The 20,052-nt window shown below is 37.8% G+C and overlaps 1 protein-coding gene across 2 annotated transcripts in view; it reads left to right on the forward strand.

The window, feature by feature from the left end:
* Positions 1 to 9,181: 9,181 nt before the first annotated feature.
* Positions 9,182 to 20,052, forward strand: part of apbb1 (amyloid beta (A4) precursor protein-binding, family B, member 1 (Fe65)) — a 110,672-nt gene continuing 99,801 nt past the window's right edge. For both annotated transcript variants that reach the window (XM_079860639.1, XM_079860640.1), the window contains exon 1: positions 9,182 to 9,502. The gene's annotated coding sequence lies outside the window, so the exon portion shown is untranslated. The remainder of the gene's footprint in view (positions 9,503 to 20,052) is intronic.

The raw sequence follows: 20,052 nt of genomic DNA on the forward strand, positions 1-20,052 counted from the left end.
GAGGATCAGAGGCTGAATGCTCTGTGTCCAGTCCGTGCTTTACAGGCATATATGACCAGGACCAGCGCTTTCCGGAAGAGCGACCAGCTCTTTGTTTCATGGGCCCCCCTGCACAGAGGGAGTCCCATATCGAAGCAGCGCCTCTCACATTGGGTTGTGGACGCTATAACTATGGCTTATGAAGCAAAGGGAGTGCAGCCCCCAAGGGGCATCAGAGCTCATTCCACAAGGGGCTTAGCCGCCTCTTGGGCTTTGTTTAGGGGAGTGTCACTGCAGGACATTTGCTCCGCTACCAGTTGGGCTTCTCCTCATACCTTTGTGCGTTACTACCGGCTGGATGTCACCAGAACTTCGGTAGCACATTCGGTTTTAGGAGTGGGGTCTTCTTAGCTCCTCCCTGTAACCCTGTTGGGTAAGACCAATAAGAATGAATGGGCCGGCTGGTCATGTTCATTCCTGTCACCAAACATTTACTTCCCTTCTTGGGTATAGTTTATGTGTCTTGGTGGGTTGGGGTTACTATCATGTATGTGTCTCATGCATGTTTCATGTCCTGCTTGTCCACAGAACAGTTAGGTGTGGCGTCACCTTTGCAGGTTCATGATTAATGGACGTGTCAGGCACCGCCTCCCCGAGGTGACCGTCCTTCTCTGGCTTTCGGAACCTCACTGTGAGTGTATTGGGCAATTGGGGAGCTGTCCATGTCTCTCCCATAGGTGGATCTCGAACACGAGATGATGAAAGAGAACAATAGGTTAGTATCGTAACCCCGGTTCTCTGAAACATCGAGTGGAGAGATCCACCAGCTTTGCCCCGCTTGCCGCACGAGAAGCGAATATACTTACTGAGGAATAGCAGCGCGCCCAGATGTTATATGCCTGTAGGTGAGGGGGTGTGGCCTCACCTGGCATTGGCTGCGCGCTTCTGTCTGTCTAGCCAGACTTGGTGCAATTGGATGCTTCTGCAGAGGTCAGGTACGGATGCCCTTCCCATAGGTGGATCTCTGCACTCGATGTTTCAGAGAACCGGGGTTACGATAGTAACCTATTGTTTCACAGCACTAGCTGTTTCAGCTTTAATCGCCTCGGTAAAAACACATAATAAACGGGGCGTTACTTGCATTTTATGGTTGTCAGCTTTGTTGCATTACATTTACTTCACCAGGAGATGGTGCTGCAATTTCAATCTGAATGAAGCTTCGAGTAATGAACCATTTTCGACACAATTGTATCAGAAAGCAATAATGCTTCGAAACGCTTCATTTGGCCATCACTAACCGCTGGATCTTTGTAGACGGAGTCCTTCTGTCATGATCCACACACACAGGAAAGGTAAGATCCAATAGCAGTTCTTTATTAATTAAAGGGTAATCCAATCTCATAAACAGTCCAGGCAGGGGTGAAAACCAAAGTAGCAATCCAGCAAGAACAATACAAACAGACAAGAACAGAACTCTGAAGTGGCATGATACATACAACAAGGACTCCGTGACACATACTAAAACAGACAGGGTTATATACACAGGGAAATGACAATGCTAATGGGGAATTGGCTGAGTGCAATAATTAGTGACAAGGGACAGCTGAGTGCAATGAAGAGACAAGGATCGTGGGGAATGTAGTTCAAAATGTGACAGACACCATGGGGAAGGAGGACATCTAGTGGACACCTGGAGAACACAACCTGACACCGCGACAGTTATCCTCATTAACAAACTTTAGACTTAGAATTATCCAAACAAAATGTCCATTATCTCTTTCTTGTGCCACCCCAAATGCATGTGACTTTTTGATTGAGTGATTGTGAAGAGGCAAAAAAAACAATGCAAGAAGTGCTCAAAATATGAAGTGCAGGCATTGTTCAGAGTAGCATAATATAAGCCCGATAAGCGAGGATTTAAAGGAAAAAGGAGATTTTTTTTTAAGAGGTTAAGTGCTCACGAAAGAGATGGGTTTTCAGCTGTCTTTTGAATGTTGCCAGGGATTCTGTGTTCCGGATGAGGGCGGGAGAGCATTCCACCAGCATGGAACCGTGAATGAGAATGTTCTGGAAAGTGATTTTGTAGCTCTCTGTGATGGAACCACGAGACGTCGCTTGTTGACCAATCGTAGGCTTCTGGTGGGGATGTAGACTCGTAGGAGTGAGTGAAAGTAGGAGGGAGCTGAGCCTGTGATAGATCTGTAAGCAAGCGTCAATGCCTTGAACTTGATGCGAGCAGCGAGAGGTAGCCAGTGCAGAGAGATAAGAGGAGTGACGTGAGCCCTCCTGGGCTCGTTGAAGACAAGACGAGCTGCAGCATTCTGAATCATTTGTAGAGGTTTATTTGCACATAATGGCCCTCATTTATCATTCTTGCGTCGAAACGGGCGTATATATTGGCGTAAGATTATGCTTACACTCCTCTCATCGCCTGATTTATGAAGCTGTGCGTACCTTTGAAATACAGGTGTACGCAATACCTGCCCTTGATAAATGCCGCGGCTGAAAACGATCGTCATTAGAATAACACGCCCCTATATATTCAAGTCTCCGCTCCCCCCACGCCCTCATTTTACGCCATGGACACACGGAAGACGGCAAAGAAGAGAAACTTCTTTGAGAAAGAGAAAGCGAAACCAGGGAAGTGGAAAGAAACAAAATTGATTTCTAGATTTTTATTATTAATGACGCTTATTGTTATTTAGAAGAAGAATGTCGTTATTATTATTTGTATTATTATTATTATTATTTAAAAGAAGAAGAATGTCATTTTTATTATTTTGTCAGTCTGAATTATTTTTTTGGTCATTGAAAGCCTTTCATTACTAAACCCAGCACATCTGCCGGGCCTAACCCTGGCCTAACCATCGTTTCAAAGAATAGTACAACGGCGAGCGCGTCGAGTATAAACGCCTCGTCCGTTTGGGGAGGTGCGCGCCCAGGCGAAAGTATAAACAAGGCTTGAAACGTCAGGTAAAGCGCACAGGCTCGCAACTTAAGGAATACATATGCCTACAAATCAAATGCTTTGGTAAAATCACACAAATTAAACATTGAAGTCCATGTTGCACAAAAATAAACACTGAAGTTTATAATTACTATGTTGTTGTTTTTTTACAGTGGGTCATAATATATCATATCTTTTAGTTTGTCAGTGCGTTTTGTGGTGTTAGGAATTGTTTTTCTGCGCATTCCCGCACTCAAAACGTGCGTACACCACCTCCTGAGCTGGCGTAGGATTTGAGCGTGCCGTACGCCAACGTCCATATTGATAAATCTCAAAGTCACCGTGGTTTTGGTTGTACGCCAGGTGTACGCTGGAAATTTGGTGTACGCACTTTTGATAAATGAGGGCCAATGGAAGTCCAGCCAGAAGAGCATTGCACTAGTCAAGCCTAGAGATGACCAGGGCCTGGGTGGGAAGTTGTGTTGCATGCTCAGTTAGGAACAGTGTTGGGTAAGTTACTCAAAAAAAGTAATCCACTACAAATTACTAATTACTGCTCTAAAATTGTAATTTGATTACATTACTGATTACTGCATGTAAAAAGTAATCAGATTACTAATTACTTTACTTTCAAGTTACTTTGAAAACCTATTAAATCTACAAGAAAACACAACAAAGTGAAACTCAGTTCTTTCAGTAATTTAATATTGACTGAAAAATATTACAGAAATATGAAAACAGCAACTTGACTTAAAGATCCAATTCATTTCTATAACTTAACATTCTTAACATAAATTTGCCTAACAATGAAAACTGTAGTCTTTTTAAATGTGTCTACAGTATGTCTTAACTACAACATTCCTTGCTGTGTGCAACATGCACTGTATGTGTGTGCTAGCTTGTACTAACTGTGTTTGTGTGCATTAAAGACAGGAACAAATACTTTAAATTGATAACACTTGAAAACAGTATTTATAAAATAATTAAAAAAATTGCATATTTGAATGCTGAAATGTTGTTGTTTTTCAACTACAAAGTGAAAGTTTAGTCTACACTACAGGGTACTAATATGCAATTATGCATGCAGCAAGTTTCTTTCTTGAAACTGTTACTTGTGACATATTTGCAAATCTCAGAGCATAACTTTTCTGTTATGGTTTTTGCTAAGTCTTACTTTTGTCATTAGGTTTAAATTAGATTTGTTGACGCATGTCCATTAAGTAAAAAAATGGGTTTGCTATAGGCTACACATTAGCCAAAAAAGACTTAAAAATGTAGGGAACAAGTAAAAACAGTCATCAAAAAGCACATTATGAGCAATATGAAAACAGCAACTTGACTTAAAGAGATCCAATTAATTTCTATAACTTAACATTCTTAACATAAACTTGCCTAACAATGAAAACTGTAGACTTTTTAAATGTGTCTACAGTATGTCTTAACTACAACATTCCTTGCTGTGTGCAACATGCACTGTATGTGTGTGCTAGCTTGTTCTAACTGTGTTTGTGTGCATTAAAGACAGGAACAAATACTTTAAATTGATAACACTTGAAAACAGTATTTGTAAAAAAAAAAACAGAAAAAAAACCCATTGCATACTTGAATGCTGAAATGTAGTTGTTTTTCAACTACAAAGTGAAAATTTCTTCTACACTACAGGGTACTAATTCATTTATTTTACTTGTCAGTAAAATAGCGGTTGTATCTCATCAAAAGAAGTTTCTCAAATCGCTTGCTAGAAAGTCTGTTTCTCTTTGGGGTCAGCACAAGACTCCCTAAACTGAAAAGTCTTTCAACAGGAGCACTCGATGGTGTTGCAGTGTTGTACTTGAGTGAGATGACTTTAATGTTTGGGAATTTGTTGAGAATGTCCAGCTCTAATCCTGAAGACTTCAAATACTCCATGACTTGTGTCTCTGAAGAATAACACACATCCTCATCTTCAAACACAAAAAAATCATTGTCATTGGAGTTAGAAGTTTTCTGCTCCACAGGATTTGCAATGTGGCCATCAGAGTGCTGAGCTTGACATTCCGCAGTCAGCAGTGACTTCACATGGTTTCTTCTCTCCTCATCTTTAATCCACCGTATCTTGAACCGGGGTAAAGTGGCAGCCGCCAAAAGAGCATTTTTACTGTCCAAGACAGAACTGAATCGCACTTGTATGGCCTGTAAGAAAAAGTATATGTATTTACAATTACATTTCATTTAATTCCTTCTTTATAGCCTACTGTTTCAACATCTGAATTAAATTTATACAAGTCAAGTCAAATATTTAATGACTAAACACATTAGGTTACACCAGGGTGCGATTTGCCCCTCCCAATAATTGGTCACACAATGATGCCAGAAATATGTTATTCTTTGCTTTTTATAATAAGCTGCGCATGGTTAACATTTATCATGCAAGTAATCTTTATAAATAAAAAAAATACCCCAAACTTTATGGATAAAAACATACCAAATATACACTGTCATATATTATTTATAAGCATCATGTTTAATCTGTGCTGTTTTGGGCGGAGACAGAACGCGGAGGTTTAACGTGTCATCGAAAGAAAGATTATGATCACGCAATATCATCTGACAGCGAGCCATACATTTCAGAATTTAGAGAGGGGCATTTTTCTACAAAAATCACACCCTGTGTGACACTAACAAAAGTATCATTAAGATTTAGAATTAGTAAAAAACTATAACTTAAATGTACAGCATCCACTTTTTAGAGTAGGCTATAGACTTACCTTTACAATCGCATCTGGCAGACCAGATGTCATCGCAGAAAGCCCACTCTGAAGTGCCAAGGTTTTGGACATGAGAACTTCTAGTGTTGGTAAGATGGTGCCATAATAGCAGTGATCTTCACCTTGTAAGATATCCAAGGCAGTGGCGAGGGGCTTCAGTATTGCGCAATATTCCTTAAGGAAATGATACTCCTTTTCTGTGATGCATTTAATCCCCATTTGGTTGCAAAGGGTGTTTAAATCTGTAAGTGCGATCTGAGATATTCGTGATAGTGCATCATGGAATGAATTCCATCTCGTTGCGGTGGGGACAACAAGTTTTCTTTTTATAACATCTTCAACCAGCTCAGAGGCCACTGTTGAGCGGCTGGCTTTAGTCCACAAACCTGAGCATTTGCCGATGACACTTCTGTATATAGTTTTGGATTCACTTTTGGTTGTTAGCCATTTTTCTACATCATTACGCGACACCAAATTAAGCGTGTGGGAAGCACAGCTCAGGTGAGGGGGAAGAGTAAACTCAGAGGAGAGAGCCTGGCCGACATCTGTGAATGTCACTTCATCATCATCCAATTCGTCTTCAGAATCAGATTCTGTATCCTCAGCAGGCTTATACATTCTGAAAGCTTTAAGGAAATTTGACCCATTGTCCGTTACAGTCGCTGTGATTTTAAACGACAGTCCAAATGCTGAATGCACTTGCTCTATTTCACTTGCAATCACATCGTATGTGTGCCTTCCTTTTATTCTTTTACAGGCTAAGGCAGCTTTTTCACGGCTGAAATTCACAGGATTGATCCAATGGGCTGTCATTCCAAGGAAGCTTTTATTATTACAAGTCCATATGTCTGAGGTTGTGGAGACATATTCCGAACGCTCAAATGTTTTTTTAAGTTCATACTCCATATCCGCATAGCATTTATCTAGATACCTTGCAAATGTCTTTCGGTCCTGCAAGGGTACAGACCTGTCCGTCACGGGTATCATCGTAAGCAAGTCTCTAAATGACTGCGATTCCACAGTCGACAAGGGCAGCATTTCCTCCACCACATACGCTGCTACAGCTCTCTTCGCCTGTCCAGAAGTTACCTTCCCTCCCGATCTTGAACAAAAATCCAGTCTGGCTTGTTTAGAAGAGGTTGCACCGCTCTCGTCTCGGGCGTGGGTAACGTTAACGTTATCCTCCTTGGCGACGAGTTTTGTCGTAGAATGCACTCTGTTCAAGTGCTTCAACAAATTGCTTGTCGAGTTAATAGCGGTAGAAAGTTCTTTAGAAATTGCGCACAGTTTGCATTTAACGGTTATATTTTTGTTTTTACGATCACAAAACTCAAAATAATGTTTATATTTCCACTTGAAGAAACAACCACCACACTTGTCGTCTCCGTCCATTTTAACAGCACGAGTTCTCCGGTAATTCATTAAAGCGCATGCTCAATAACTGACGCAGCCGCCCCAAAACGTGATTAGAAATGCATTTTAATTTATTTTCTTTAATATGTTTTTCTTACCAATACATTTGTAACGCAAGTAACTTAATTTTATTGACATCAGTAACTGTAATCAAATTACATTTATTTTAAATGTAATGAGTTACATTACTGCGTTGTCACGAAAAGTAATTAGAATACAGTAACGCGTTACAAAGTAACGCGTTATACCCAACTCTGGTTAGGAAAGGCCTGACCTTCCTGATGTTGTGCAGTACAAACCTGCATGATGAAGCTGTCTTTGAAATGTGGTCTGTGAAGAATGATTGTTCTGTTTTATAGTTCAGTTTAGGGCATAAGCTTTTCTAAAGCACGTCTTATAATACGTTTATTATGGTTCTATTTTAAGAATATATTAATTGTTTTTATGTGGCTCATTTTAGGGCATAACCACTAAAATGTTATAAAGCATTAGCCATAATTTTCTTTTATAAATAGTCATATTTCTTTTTTATAAATATATTAGTGGCTCAGTTTGGGGCGTAAAGTGTTCAGTGCAGTACAAAGTACTTTGCAAAGAGGCAGTTTGTATGTTCATGGGATGGATCTTTTAAAGTTTCAGTAAATTAAATTAAATTACATTAGAAACTTTGTTCTTTTTGTTTTGCAAATGATTTCTCAAAAATACATTTTTGGAATGAGGAAAATACTGTCAGTAAACTGGATGAATGTTAATAAATATTTCTAAAGCTGAACTCCTTTCGAACTCAATTTGAATCAAAACTCCTGCCATGAAAGCCTTTCTTTTTGCAGTTTTAAAGGTCCCGTTGCGTGCGATTCCATGTTTCAAACTTTAGTTAGTGTGTAATGTTGCTGTTAGAGCATAAATAATATCTGTAAAATTATAAAGCTCAAAGTTCAATGCCAAGCGAGATATTTTATTTAACAGAAGTTGACTACAAAAAACGGCTCGATTGGACTACATCCCTCTACTTCCTTCTTTAATGATGTCACCAGAACCGTTTCTTGACTAACCTCCGCCCACAGGAATGCTCCCTCAACTCTACTGGCTACTTGCACACTTCTTATAACTTAGGCTACTGTGTTTACTCAGCTCTTACGGTGATTTTCTGAAGTAAAACTGACGCTTCATCTTTTGTGTGATGTACAATAAACTTTATTAAACTCATCAGTACATGTTTGATCATCATTCAGACAGCAGACTTGTAGGCTATTAATAAATAATGGATACATAGCCTACAAGCAGATGACAAATACGTTATAATAACCGTAATTTAACTACTAAACCATACCTGTTTCATCTCTATACAGCACTCTGACTCTGTAGGCATTATTGTCCGACTCGAAATGAAAGCCGTTACTGAGAGTTTCTGATATTATCATCATTCCGTGAGATGAATTTTTCCTGAGAGACTGTGCGCGAGCTCATGAAGCTCCGCCCCCAGGGTCGTCCAGCAGCAGCTCATTTGCATTTAATGGGCACACACTAAAACAGCTCGTTTTTCTGAGCCCCAAAAAATGTCAATTTAAACATGCTGTAAAAAATGATCTGTTGGGTATTTTGAGCTCAAACTTCACATACACACTCTGGGGACATCAGAGACTTATTTTACATCTTGTGAAAAGGGGCATAAAACGGGACCTTTAATTTCTTGCAATTTCCCTTTCGTCCTGATGCTCTACATTGTATCTTGTGTTATTAATCTTTTTAAAATCCAAAATGCCTTTCTCTAATTGCCACTGTGCATCCTTCAGACCACCATGGTACATCTTTTAATTCTTTCTTTCCATTGTCATTAAAGAAATCTATATTGCTACAAAAAAATTATTCCTTATAGTATTTTATTATATACTTCAACACTTCCTTCCAAATTTATATTATTGACTTTTTCTTTACACAACATATAAAATCACATTTTGCACACCAATTAACGTATTATTATTTTTTTTTTTTTATTTGACACAAGTTATGTTATATACCATATAGACCATAAACTAGTATTATTATGAGAACCCGAAACAGCAAACAGGACTTGCCGTCATCTTGGAAGTGACGTCAAATGACGCGCCTCGCTGTGGTCGGGTTTGATCTGGAGTTGATCGACCGACCTGTGCCGAGTTCGCATGTTGGATGTCCGAATTCTAGCGGCGTTCCAGGCGTTATTCGTAAGTAGGATATGGGAAACATCCAGATTCCCAGTTGTCTGTAACATTAGCTGCATCGCTCTACCTACGTCATCGTCACGTCTCTGGTGTTGCGTGGGCTAGCTTAGCTTTAGCAGCGTTAGCTGTAACTTATAACGGTGACGGCGGAGAGTGAGGATTTCTGAAACACGAACGGAGATCGACATTCATGAGAGGCGTTTATTAATAGTGAGGTGAGTGAATGTTTTCTTATGTAAAATGAGTGCGCGTTGTGTTGATCGCTTATGGCGTGAATTATGAATGTGTGAATGCGATTGAGTGAACGACAGATAAACACATCAGCAGGGAGAAACAGACAGATCATATCCTCGATGCTCTTTAGTCCTGCTGTAATCTTCTATATGTTTATATGTTTATATATATATATATATATATATATATATATATATATATATATATATATATATATATTCTCATGGCATCTGCCTCTTAACACACACACACACACACACACACATATATATATATATATGTATATATATATATATATATATACAGTCGTGGTCAAAATTGATGGCACCCCTGATAAATATGATCAAAAATGGCTGTAAAAAATAAATCTGCATTGTTTATCCTTTTGATCTTTCATTCAAAAAATTCACAAAAATCTAACCTTTCATTGAAGTAAAAGAATTGAAAGTGGGGGTAAATCACATTATAAAATAAATGTTTTTCTCCAAAACACGCTGGCCATAATTGTTGGCACCCTGTTATTAAACACTTTTTGCAACCTCCTTTTGCCAAGATAACAGATCTGAGTCTTCTCCTATAATGCCTGATGAGTTTGGAGAACACCTGACAAGAGATCAGAGACCATTCCTCCATACAGAATCTCTCCAGATCCTTCAGATTCACAAGTTCATGTTGGTGCTTCTTCTCTTCAGTTCACTCCACTCATCAGGTCAGGGAACTGGGACGGTCATGGCAGAAGCTTCATTTTGTGCTCAGTTACCCATTTTTGTGTTGATTTTGATGTTTGTTTTGGACCGTTGTCCTGATGGAAGATCCAACCATGCACGGCCCATTATAAGATTTCTAGCAGAGGCCGTCAGGTTTAGATTTTTTATCTGTTGATATTTGCTAGAATCCATAATACCATGTATCTGAACAAGATGTCCAGGACCTCCAGCAAATAAATAGGCCCACAACATATAAGATCCAGCAGTGTATTTAACCGTAGGCATGGGGCACTCTTCATCCCTGTGTGCACCAAACACATCTGCTGAGTTTGCTGCCAAAAAGCCCTTTTTTTGTTTTATCTGACCACAGAATCCGGTCCCTTTTGAAGTTCCAGTCGTGTCTGACAACTGAATATGCTGGAGTTTGTTTTTGGAGGAGCAAGGAGGATTTTTCTTGAAACCCTCCCAAACAACATGTGGGGATGTAGGGGTTGTTTGATAAATTTTTTTAGGCTTTCTGACCCCCAAGACTCAACTAATCTCTGCAATTCTCCATCTATGATCCTTGAAGAGTCTTTGGCCACTCAAACTTTCCTCCTCACTGTCCATTAAGACAATATAGACACACGTCCTCTTCCTGGCAGATTCGTAACATCTTTAGTTGATTATAACTTCTTAATTATTAATCTTAATTATTGCCCTGATGGTCAAAATGGGGATTTTCAATTCTTTAGATATTTTCTTACAGCCACTTTCTATTTTGTGAAGCTCAACAATCTTTTGCTGCACATCAGAACTATATTCTTTGGTTTTACTCATTGAGATGGATGATTAAGGGAATTTGGCCTTTGTGTTTCCTCATATTTAAACTCCTGTGAAACGAAGTCATAGCTAGACAATTTCATGTTCCTAGTCACCCTGGTGTGCTTAAAAAGGTAAATATTAATGGGAATATACTTCAGAGATATTTTTCTCATAAAAAATTCTAGGGGTGCCAACAATTATGGCCAGCGTGTTTTGGAGAAAAACATTTATTTTATAATGTGATTTACCCCCAATTTCAATTCTTTTACTTCAATGAAAGGTTAGATTTTTGTGAATTTTTTGAATGAAAGATCAAAAGGATAAACGATGCAGATTTATTTTTTATAGCCATTTTTGATCATATTTATCAGGGGTGCCATCAATTTTGACCACGACTGTATGATATTGATATTGTCTTTGATATTGTCCTCATGCTGTTTTATCAAATATGCATTATATGTATGATCTTTAAAAGTGCATTATATATATATTTCTGTCATTGTTACTAGTGGTCGACCGATATATCGCCGAGGCCGATATATCGGCCGATATTTGGAATTTTTTAGATATCGGCATCGGCCGATAAATCTTTCCGTTTGGCCGATATATTTCAAAACAGTTTGTGACTGTGCATTAGCGCTTTTTTCCACTGACGCGAACAGAGCGAGCGTGAATGAACTGAATACACTCGCTCTGCTCCGCCCAGCACCGTAAGACAAGCCACTCAGAAGTGAAGCAGACATCTGACAGACACAGTAAATGACCATTCGCATTCGCTTTCTAACCTGACGCTACATTGTGTTACACACAAAAACACTCCGGCGTGCAGCAGAGTCTATTCAAACAGTACCGTGATATGTCAGATCCGCAGCCCAGCGGTAGCTCCAGTGGGGGTCACAGATGTGATATAAACAAATTCAAACAAAACTGAAAAACATTTTACCTCACAAACAGTCAAAAATCCTGTGACTGGCTGTTCCTCAGATACGCGCGTTGTTCTCGGGTTACATTTAAACTAGACGCTGTTTTCCAACGGACTCGCGTGCACGGAAAAGCTGGGTCGCGTGCATTACAGATCAGTTGGTCGCGTGAGGTGGATGAGAGGAGAACACTATGTAATAATATTACGTCTGAAAATAAATCCTTGAAAATGTTATTCACTATCTACTGTATTTATTTATCCATGATTGGCGTAATATCGTGTGTAGTATACATTTTCATATGTTCATGTATGTCATGCAAATACATGTGACGGCTTGCAACGTTTTAAAGAAACAAACAAGCAAAACTAAACACATAAATCATTATTATTTAAATATACTTGAAGTAAAACAACCTTAAAAAAAGGTTGAACTATTTAAACTATTTTAAAGTAAATAGTGTAAATAAACTATGTGAGATTTATATTTTGTATTGTACATAAAATGTATGTAATTTCACATACTATTGTCATTAATTTATGAATATTGTTTAGATTGGTTCATTAATGATAAATGTTATTTGTAACCTGCAGTAAGCAGCAGTAATTATTTATGTGACTGAAAAAATGACTGTAAATATTAAAGCAGACAAGAAGTTGCACTAAAACTTTATTTATTGAAGAGTTACCTTACCTTTTTGTTTACATTTTAATTTCTTAGTAAATATTTTTTATTGCAAAAAGAATTTTGCATAAATAGTATGTACAATAAATGTTCATTTAGTTTCACCAATATTCTTTATGTCTCTCATTTACTGTATTCACATGTATTATATCGGCCTCATATCGGCCAATCGGCCAGATTGCTTTCTCAATATCGGCATCGGCATCGGCCATTAAAAATCCCATATCGGTCGACCACTAATTGTTACCATTATAAGAGCATTTTTTTCTAATCATCTTTTGTCAATTTCTTAACTTAAAATAGAATATTTGTTTTTAAATGTAAATTTTAACAATAAATTCAGTTACAATAAGGCCTATTCATAAGACAATAAGACAATCAATCAGACTGTTACCAATCAAATGAAATCAGCGTCAATAAATCCATCTTTGCACTGCAGAAGAGCCACAGAAGCGCCACCTGAAGTGGTATTTACACTCTTAACTTGTGAGTCATTCATTGAATCGTTCAAAACGCAGATTCATTCAAGAATCACCATTGCTTGGGAGATGTGCAACAGTTCAGGGGCCTCATTTATAAAACTGTGCATAGGAACCTTACTAAAAGTGTACGTACGCACAAAAGCCAAAAATGGCGTACGCAAAAAAATATTCAGACTTATAAAACCGTGCGTACGCCAGTACCTGCGCAGAATTCACTTTATAAATCCCAGTCAGCGGAAGATTGTGCGTACATGCGTCTCCACCCGAAATAACCATATATGGAGCTTACAACGCCTAGTTTTACTATGCAGATCCTCATCTACATATCATTTGCATATGATTATTCATCCACGTGATAACTTAAACGTTATCACGTGGATGAATAATCATATGCAAATGATATAATATAAACGGTACAAGAAACATTACATTAATACAAATCAAGTAGTTGCCTATCCTTACCTTGTTTTTGAATAGCCTACATAAATCAAATAGTGTAAGATACATTTCAGAGAAAGTCTTTTCCACTTGTCGAATTGTATTTTTAATTGATTTATATTTTTAATGAAAACAGATAGGCCTTGGGCATTATTTTTCACGAAACTATTTTCTCAGACAATCTGGTATTATCATGATAAGCAATTATCTCTGTGGTTAAAACATTAAAACACAGCACGCCACAGGAAAAGTGTTCAAAAACAAGCGCATCCACAACAAATATTTCTATTGATTGAATATAAAAAAATGTTGTAACTTTTCAGTATGATTTCATGTTTAAGTGTTTAACTCTATAATTTGAATAGCATTTTTAATCTAAATGTTTATATCAGAAGTAAAACATAGTTTAAATCATTATTTTATTTATTTAAACTGCGTCAGTTTCACTAAACGGCCCAACGCGCTCGCTGGCGCGGATATTTGCTTCAAGTGACAGGCTTGGTGAGTGAAATTATATTTGTATTATCTTTCTGTATTATGTTTAATTTTAATTCTAAATTCTAAAAGTGACCAAAAAGACATTTAACTCCAACTCACCATCGGTGTCGCCAAACTGCTCCGTCTCCAAAATGTGCGTACGCATGGGTCAGAGTTTGCGTGTAGGTGCGCATATTTTCACGTCAAGTTTTTCTTTATAAATCCCACCTTTTGCGCAGGAACTGGCGTACGCATGTTTTCAGCCCCGTTTTGTGCGTACGCAAGCTTTATAAATGAGGCCCCTGGTGTGACTTTTTTAAAACTATTTTTACAAAATAGAGCATATATCAACTTGTTCATTGGATTTCAAGATCAGAATCATATTTGCAATAGGGATCGACCGATATGGATTTTTTAGTGCCGATACCGATTTTTTTTCATCAGCCTTAGCCGATGACCGATACGGGCTGCTGATTTTCTTGGGCCGATATTTGGAGCCGATACTGCTTTTGCTCACTCAGTTTACATCATAAAAATGACACAATGATGATAACAAATGTTACAAGTCTCAATTTAAAAAAGGAACATTTATTGAACTTAAAAAAAACAATATTTGACATATTAAAAACATGTGAGGTAGAACAAGTAAAAAAAAAAAAGTTCTGTGCTGAAAATACTGAAAATAAATATTTAAGCGTAATTCAAATTCTGAAAATAAATATTGGATTAATTTATTTCTAGCCCTTTACGATACATATATTTATGGAGATGAGAAATAAAAACCCGCCCTGTCCAGCTATGATCAGCTGTGCGGCCAAGCTTTCGATGTTGTCATGGAAAGGTCAGTTGTAGGGCTGCACGATTAATCGAAAAAAAAATCACGATCTCGATTCAAACATAAATGCGATCTCCACTGATGGGCAGTAACGCGTTAGAAGTAACGCGTTACTGTAATCCGATTACTTTTTTCAAGTAACGAGTAAAGTAAGGGATTACAATTGCAAAAGCAGTAATTAGATTACTGTTACTTTCCTGTAAGCAGGCTGCGTTACTGCGTTACACTGCGAGACTGTCTCGCGACATGAGCCGTGACTCATGAGTGACAAATGACATGAGCGCCGCGAAGTCAGTGGTAAACACTATGGAAAGCGTTCGCGTTCAAAAGTCTTTACACGAAACGCGTGAATTTTGACGCGTCAACACGCACCGTTTGTCCGTGTTCAGACGTCATGTTTATTCATGAATGATGTCGTAATGGTAAACTTGTATGAACGTGCAAACACGTTATATTTGTTCATGAGGGATAATGCATTGGTACGTTGTGAGTGATGTCAGTCTTATGTCATGATTTGTCATGCCTTTTTAAGTTGTTCGTTTAACGTTATTTCCCAAGGTAGAAAAGACAACAGCTCTTAGAATAGGTCTTTTATTTTAGCAAACTGCCAAAAAACCTTTTCAGCATGTGTGCAGCTGAACCAAGAAAAGCTTAAGATTGCATGGAGCTGATAAGCATGAATGGCAGAAGAAAAAGACTGCAATTAAAAAACAAAACAAGAGAAAATTATTTTAATGCAAGCAATAAAAAACTGCACACATCAGCTGTGGAATAAAAGAAAAGAAATGCATGATCAACTAGATTAAGGCAAACTCCTGTCTTAATGTAAACCCCATCCACCACCCCCAAAGGTTTCACAAAGTTATTCTTGCCACTGTAACTTATGGCTTCCTAAAGACAGGTTTATGGGTAAATAAATTAATAATAATTAAAAAAATATACCAGGGCTCAACATTTAAGCCTTTGTATTTGTCCTTCGGTCGGTCATGAGTAAAAACATTTGTTAGAACAGGACATTTTTTGTGTGTGTGTTGTAAATATAATTTATTCCGAATCAGTATTCTCATCAGTTCAGTCAGCTTTAACATATATAAATCGGCATATTTATGATATTTTAACCTTTATAAAGGGCATTTTTCCCTAATCGTTTGCTTCATCTTTCATTTAAAATTCTTAAATTTGATCAATAAATTACAATAGAATAATAACATGCTAAAGGTCTGTTACCAATCAAATAAACTGCATTAAATAATGTAATGAGATTATTTTAAATATTTTTTGAATATACAAATAAGAAATATTATTTGTGCATAGAAATAATATTTAGAAACCGCCAGTAGGAGGTGGCAGGTGACCATATTAATGAGTGAGTCATTGATGCAATGTGCATAAAGTTAAAATACTGAAACTAATAAAACAAGTTTTAAAAAAGAATGTTACATTTGATTAAATTTTAGATAATGGAATATGCAGAAAGAATAGAATTAAGCAGAAAGGTCTATGGCTTTATAGCTTATTCATTTCGTGCATCATGTTTTTGAAAAGTAACTAGTAAAGTAACTAGTAAAGTAACTAATTACTTTTGAAAATAAGTAATCAGTAAAGTAACTGGATTACTTTCTTGGAGAAGTAATCAGTAATCAGTAACTAATTACTTTTTCCAAGTAACTTGACCAACACTGGCGATCTCATTTCTTAATGATGGCGATTCACTTCCGTGTATTTCCCTGCATTTAGATCTCTGCAGAAAAAGCAGCCAATTACAATTCCCTTGTTGTACAGCCTACCGAAGTTAATGAAAAGTGTATGCTAATAATAATATTCAAGTTGTACCGGCAAAAGTGCGTGTTCAGTGCTGTTCGCGAGTGTCACGAGTCACCACAGCAATCAACTAACCGCTTACGTTTCTGTGGTAATCTAATAGTTACAGCTCCTGCACTGGGATATAAGCAGCTGCAGCTTGTTTAAGGTAATGGCGAAAACCATTTTATAACAGCAGCGGAAATGTAAAAGTAGGCTATATAAACTTTAATATATCCTTTTATTGAAAAGGGTGCTTTGCTGTCCTTTTACTTACACTTTTGCGCAGAGACAATTCCGCACAGATTTCAGTTGATGATTCTGTTTAAAGTTATTAATAACAAATCATGAATGAAAGAGCAGAATGTGCTTTATATCGAAAATAAATATTAAAAGCGCGATAAGTCGCGAAAGAGAACTGAATTATACTGACAGGATGCTGTGCGCGCTCCGAGCGCAACACGGACAAGCAGTCTTTGTCTCCGGTTGCGCGCCTAAACGGCCAAATAAACACAGAAATATTTCAAAATGCCAAGTCGAGTATCCCCGTAAACACAGTAGATGTAAGTACTATGTACATTCTGTGCCAATTGGAGCAAAAAGCACAAGTTCTATTTAGTTATTTTTATTTAGGCTATTATTGTATATGTTAATGTTCTCTTATGTTCAACAACATAAAGCTTTAAAATTATTCACTTTAAGGTGTCTAAAATAAAGAAAAGAGACTATTTTTTTTTACTCCTGCACTTTATTATACTGAATGTCCTTTGTTTTTTTTTTTTTGTTTTTTTTTTTTGTACTTGAGTGCAATACATTTTGGTTGAAAAAATGAGAATCGTGTAAGAGAATCGTGATCTCAATTCCCATGGAGAAAAATGTGTTTCACATTTTAGCAAGAATCGTGCAGCCCAGTTGTTTTTTGTCACATGACCTGCGTGCGCTTGCGGCATTCTGAAAAGTTTAGATGTTTTCATCTCACCACAGCATAGGAGCGCCTGGACAAACGAGCGCGCTGCATTTATGAGCAAACGTCCAAACCTCCGCCAGGTGGTCGCTGAATAAAACTCCCACAAATATCACGGAACAATGTCAGCATTATTTAATCCTATAACCAGTGTTCGTAACAGCTGCCGTATGCATATGGCTAGCCTCACAACTTAGCTATTTGCAGCTCCCTAAATACAATGACAAGCAGTTTTATAGATGAGGCATTCGGCATTTGTGTTTTCCATCTGGACCCACAAACTTGCTTAGTTGCACGCACATATAGAGCAACGTGTTTCCACTTTCAAAGTGTATGGCAATATTTCAGCTAAGACAAACAGTTAAAAGATGCTTTGAAAGTTTAAAACTTGCCGTTGTCTTGAAGAGGCTTCCAGCACTGTGTGGGAGGGGCAGTGCATGGGCTGCACGTGAACTGCAGCGTCTCCAGCAACAGAGCCTCCTGCGGACGCCTGTCTGTAAATAATGCCAGGAAAAAACTATCGGCGAACGCAGCCGATGCCGATACACGTCAAACCCGCAAATATCGGCCCGATTTATCGGCCGACCGCTATAACGGTCGATCACTAATTTACAATCATGCCAATGATTGACAAGACGATAGCGGAAGATTTGGTTTTAAAGCGAAATGTAAAAGTACCTATTTAAGCGAGTTTATCATTGCACTAGGGATGTCATGATACCAGAAATCTAGTACCAATACCACCAAAAGTACTCAATACCAAAGTCAATACCATGGTTAAAAAAAAACAATAAAAAAGCAACAAAACAATAATGTTTAAACATTACCTCATAAAAACACAAAGTATTTGTGTTTTTATGATGTGTTGCAGTAGTCAATAATAAAACAAGAATGAATAAACACATTAGAAGCAGTAGCATAAATAAATACAATAGAATAAAGATACAAATTAAACAATGCAGTAGGCTATATTTTTTCAGGTAATTCTAACAGTAGTATTCAAGTAAAAATACCACAGAAATTGATTAGCCTAATCAAATAGAAAACAACCATAGTCTTATCAGGGCTGGGCGATATATCGCATGAGATTGTTATGCGCATCTCGTCAGTAAAGCCGGTTCCTTGATTAGTAGTAAATCGCCATCACCTGCTTTCAGATGGAGCGGCATTTACAACACAGTGCCATAGTTAACTGACAAGCTGAGCCATATCGCATTAATTATAGAGGACGTATCGCACAGCTAGTTCGTTCCAATGAACTGCCGTAGCCAAGGCGACATCTAGTGTATATATCTATGCACCAGTCTGCGCACACGTCACACAGCAGGAAGCGCGCGCACCCTCAGCGATGGGGAATTGTTTTAATTTGGACTCTGTGCATGCTCTTTGAGATAGTGACCATAGACCTGCATTATATGACTGGCAGACAAGAACGGTTTGACCTAAAAATATCAAAATTGAAACTACTGCGGAAAAAAAGACCTACATCTTGGGTGCCCTTGAGGTAAGCTAAAACATACCAAAATTTAATTTCAAAGTGAACTATACCTTAAAGGCTGTGGTTGTGGATTGTGGGATAAATACTCCAGCTTCGAGATCTGACCACTGGGTTGCAGTGATATTAATTTCTTAATTTATGTCAGGAGTGCAAAATAATCAAACTGTATAAACACGAAAATAATTTCTCTCTCGTTTGCTCCGGTGTATTTGTGTTCACATACATGCACTACACAGCGTCCGTTAGGGCTTTCAGTCCAACGGTGCACATATTTGGAGAAATATTGATTTATTCTTACGTTTGCAAAATATTTTGTCATACATTTCTACATTCCATTTATATTTATTTCTCGCTGAAGTATGCGATCTGAAAGGGCTAGTTCACCCAAAAATGAAAATTCTGTCAGTAATCACATTCCCTCATGTTGTTCAACCCCGTACGACTTTCGTTCATCTTCAGAACACTAATTAAGATATCTTTGATTAAATCTGAGAGCTGGCTCACTCCTCCATAGGCTTCTTTATTGAAACTTGTCGGCCCAGAAAGTTGGTAAAGACAATGTTTAAAATAATCCAAGTGACTACAGTGGCTCAACCATAAGTTTATCAAGCAACAAGAATACTTTTTATGCGCAAAAATAAAAATAAAATAACGACTTTAGTCAACTCTTGATGTTCTTCTGTTTGGGCCTCTGACGTGAGTTCACGTAGTGTAACAGCGCAGCCAGCATCACACACGACCAGTCGGCCAATAGTGAGCCTACGTTCTGACGTACAACCCAGAAGCGCTGTTACACTACGTCAACTCACTCAGAGGCCCATTTTATTTTAATGTGCTTTTTAAAATGCTTTAAAATATAAATGTAACAAAGTTCAAAACGTAGGGATGAAGGGCGAACCAGTGAACGGTAAACGGAAGTTTT

This window comes from Squalius cephalus, assembly GCF_949319135.1.
Source record: "Squalius cephalus genome assembly, chromosome: 24".
Classification (NCBI taxonomy): Eukaryota; Metazoa; Chordata; class Actinopteri; order Cypriniformes; family Leuciscidae; genus Squalius; species Squalius cephalus.